Raw genomic sequence first — 4169 nt, 5'->3', positions numbered from 1 at the left:
AGTGCCTCTTCCGAGAGCTTTAGTTATTCAAATCCTCCACCACCTCCACCACCAAACCCCTAGCCTCGCACCCCCCTCCCCCCAGCACCACCCTGCTATTCCTGAAGGAAGATTAAGCCTTTTGCAAACCAATTAGATAATAATAACAATGAATTATGCTGAAGTCTCCCCTGGTAGGCAGTCATAAGCGGGTTGTAAACGAAGACTGAATATTAGAAACATATGGCTCTGCTGGTGCATCTCATTCAGCTCTACGCAGAGAGGAGAGAGTGCCGTTTGCTGTGCGGTGGAACTGTGTGCTAAATGACATCAGCATAATCACCAACAGGGTTGACTGTGGAAGCCGTGACTGTGGACGAGGCAGCTGTTTCTCCTTTCAGCTGTGGTGGGCTGAACCCCCCCCCCCCCTGCTGGTTCACAAAACTCCTTAATTAACCTTGGAACTTCAACTTTACACTCCTACTTTCCCCCAGGAGAGAGCAACTCTTCTCTTTTTTTTCCTTTTCCTAATCGCACACTTGTACCTGTTGTTGTTGCTGTAAGAGACTTTGGAACTTTGCTGACAGCTGCTGTCGTGACAACGGTGACACCCTGTTACTGTCGTGACAACGGTGACACCCTGTTACTGGTGAGGCCTGATGGGGAAGTTTATCGAACTTGATGTATGTTTTGACCCGGTCAGAGAAGGAAAACCCACCAGATCTTTTCCACAGTACAAGACCTGTCCCCTTTGTTTTGGTTTGTAATAGTATTTGCAATTCACAGCAGCATGCTATTTTGGTCATAGCTCTTAATTATGATAGGTGTGTTATTGCTCACCAGAGCATAGCAAATTGCCGTTATGTTGTTTGCTTGCGCCTAATCTAATTGGCACATTGTCGCAAAAGTAATTATCTGTCATTTAAATTGATGCCATAACCACAAGTTAGGGGCACACCTGCTGCCTCCAGTCTGGCTGGGAAATAAATAAGGATGCAGACCTCTCAACCTCCTAGCAGACACACTCTCTCCATCCCTCCCTCTATCTCTCCCTCCCTCCATCCTTTCCTCTATCTCTCCCTCCCTCCATCCCTTCCCTCATTCTTTACAGCAAAGTACAGGAGTTGCTGCTCTGCTAAGCCACACACCATCTCTCTGTTCTCCTTCCCTGTGAGGCATCTTGACTTGAGTCACTGCAGAAGCTCGACTGTACTGTCTGAAAGATCGTCATAAGATGTGGAGCGTGGTGTATTCTCCAAACACCACGTTGGTGGAACATGTTATCAGTGTTGCAAGGTATCTGCCTGACCAATGCTGAGAGCTGGTCCAACATAATGCAATTACACCAGGCTCACATTGAGCATCAAGGTCTCTCCCTCCATGCCTTGCAGAGCTGTCAGTAATTGGCTGAAGCAACGCAACTCCCACAGTCTCTTCATGGACCCTACCCAGGATTCATTATTTAACCACCAGTTCATAGGAGTGTTTTCAAATAATGATTCGCTGCCGACCGCCAGCTGGGAGGAAGAAAAAGCGGAGCTGAAGTTACCAGACGTGAGGACGTGGAGGACAGAGTCCTGATCTGCTCCACACGGCATGTTGACTACCACAGTCTAACTGTCCTTCAGTGTTTGGTGAACAGCCTTTGCCTGTAACAGCTTTTCCTCTTTCAGGAGAAACCCTGTAGCCTTTAAAGCAGTCAGGGCCCGGACATTAAGGTCAGCCCTGGCTGCTTTAAGTAGATGCACCGACAGCACCTGTGAATACTGCAGCCGGCCGGTTCACACAGTGAGCGGCACATGAGTAATGGACTGCTACAGGAGCCATGGAATGAACAAGAGAAATCCTTTTTTCGGTCCCCTGAATAGAATAAAACATTTAAACTATTACAGGAAGAAGACTGTGATGAATCTGACCTTATTAATCTGTGCTTTAAATAAATGATGTAGAATACAGGATTTTGGTTTGAGCTCCCATTTTCGTCCATTGTCCTCCTGTTTCTTCCTGTTTCGGCCGGAGAAATTCCTTCCAGGTGTAGTATATTGGTTTATTCCCAGGTACAGCTTTTTCAATACATTCAATATTTGTCCTTTGATAAAATATCAAAGATTGTGTAATTACAATTCTGACAGAAGCTTTCCAGATCCATTTGCTGCACTATTTCTTCAGGGCGTCGGGACAATAGACGTCTAATGCGTTGTTAGTTTATCGGTTGTGTGTATCTGCCCTTAGTTCCCCCATTGATGTGGGGTTTTAAATCCTTCCGATATGTGGCCTGATAAAGTTGATCTCAAAGCAGCTGTCAGGTGCTTGGAGGGCCATGTCTTGCCCTTGACAAATTGGGTTCTGAAAGGCAATTCCTCCTGCAGGCTGAGAACAGGAGCACCAGACTGATGAGACAGTGAGTCTTCCTCTGGAGATTGGGGTATAAATCAAATAAAGAACGAGAGAAAAGAGAGGTGGGGGTCCCTTCCTCCAGGGGTGTTCAGGCAGAGTCGAGGTTGTCCGTGATAATCTTATCTGACTACAACGGCGAGCACAGAGGGACAAAAGGGGCAGCAACCAGATTGCAGGTGTGATGGGTCGGTGATTGCATGGCTGTGCAGACCAGGACATGAAGGCGTGGAGGAGATGAATGGCGTGTCCACCTCTCTCTCCCTCGGCCATCAGAAGGCGACTTCTCAACCATGAACACTGAAAGATGAAACTGAACTTGACAGTGACAAAGCTAAATCTGAGCTCATCCACCTCTAGAGAAGTCTTACGTAGGACTAGACTTTCAGTCCACACCCTGTCCTGTGCTCCGTGCTGAGAACAAGAGGCCCGATTCTGAGCATCCCGCTGCTCCGCCATCAAATGCCATCATGATTAATAACCTGGGCGAACGAGTGGGAGAGAGAGGGAGGATACGAGAGGGAGAGGGAGAGACAGAGAGGGAGAGAGAGAGTAGGGAGGATATAGAAGAGAGAGAGAGAGAGAGAGAGAGAGAGAGAGAGAGAGAGAGAGAGTAGGGAGGATATGAGAGAGAGAGAGAGAGAGAGAGAGAGAGAGAGAGAGGGAGAGAGAGAGAGAGACAGAGAGGGAGAGAGGGAGAGAGGGAGAGAGGGAGAGAGGGAGAGAGAGAGTAGGGAGGATATGAGAGAGAGAGAGAGAGAGAGTAGGGAGGATATGAGAGAGAGAGAGAGAGAGAGAGAGAAAGAGTAGGGAGGATATGAAAGAGACAGACAGAGAGAGAGAGAGACAGACAGACAGACAGACAGACAGACAGACAGACAGACAGAGAGAGAGAGAGAGAGAGAGAGAGAGAGAGAGAGAGAGAGAGGGAGAGGGAGAGAGGGAGAGGGAGAGGGAGAGGGAGAGGGAGAGGGAGAGGGAGAGGGAGAGGGAGAGGGAGAGGGAGAGGGAGAGAGATGGGCCGGGGTTCCATTCAGGATGCGATGCTGGATTAGTCCAAAAGGCAATTCATTAACGGTGACACTGCAACTCTATGCTCAGTGTGTGTGGAATACTAACTATAGCTGAGAGCCCATAGGGAGTATGGGGGGGGGGGGACCCAGCCTCAGGTGGAGCAAGCTGGGGGACTGGGGGGGCTAGCAGACTGGTAGCCCTAAATGTCAAACACAGTTTATCTCAACATCCACTCACAGCTGGTTCACTAATGTCAATCTTGTCAGCAGTTTGCATTTTTACTGTATTCTCTGGTGTGACAATGGACTGGGGATTTTAAGACAAAGGTCTTATGTCTGAAACGACTATAAAACAAGCCTGTCGTGCACAAGACCGTTTTAAAGATGGCATTCACTGAGAAGGAGAGGAACCATGGTTCTGGTGTGCAGAATAGGACACACAGACTCGCCTGGTGCCAAACAGATCTTGGACTTATGCCACAAATTACACTTTACAGTAGATTGCTTTTACAAGCTTCAGTATCACTCACTAATCATGCTTCTATGTGTTTAGTATGCGGTTCAGTTTGTCTTAAAAACAATTAGCTACAGACTTTCATAATAACCCCTGACCATGCTGGTGAATATTGTTTGGTCCTAGATGGAATTAATTAAGCTTTGAGCGCTTGGGGAATGGATGACAGCATGAGATAATGTATTTTGTGTGATATGGGCCATTGACTGCTTTTCCATAGCACATGAACAATAATGAGAAAAATACAGAATATCTGTGAATCCATTCAG

At 47.4% G+C, this 4169-nt stretch overlaps 1 long non-coding RNA gene across 2 annotated transcripts; it reads left to right on the top strand.

Annotated features, from left to right (window-relative positions):
- The first annotated feature begins 558 nt into the window (after positions 1–558).
- Positions 559–1918, top strand: LOC146287621 (uncharacterized). Of its 2 annotated transcripts, XR_014755208.1 has the most exons (4): positions 559–738; positions 1091–1275; positions 1371–1533; positions 1653–1918. It is a non-coding gene; the product is annotated as an uncharacterized LOC146287621 (long non-coding RNA). The 2 variants fall into 2 exon arrangements; XR_014755207.1 differs by having other exon boundaries at positions 563–738; positions 1371–1918.
- Positions 1919–4169: the final 2251 nt, after the last annotated feature.

The sequence above is a fragment of the Hypomesus nipponensis genome, chromosome 5 (genome assembly GCF_054491055.1).
Source record: "Hypomesus nipponensis isolate SF chromosome 5, ASM5449105v1, whole genome shotgun sequence".
Lineage (NCBI taxonomy): Eukaryota > Metazoa > Chordata > Actinopteri > Osmeriformes > Osmeridae > Hypomesus > Hypomesus nipponensis.
The sequence above is the reverse complement of the archived record's forward strand: the minus strand, read 5'-3'. Positions and strand labels throughout refer to the sequence as shown.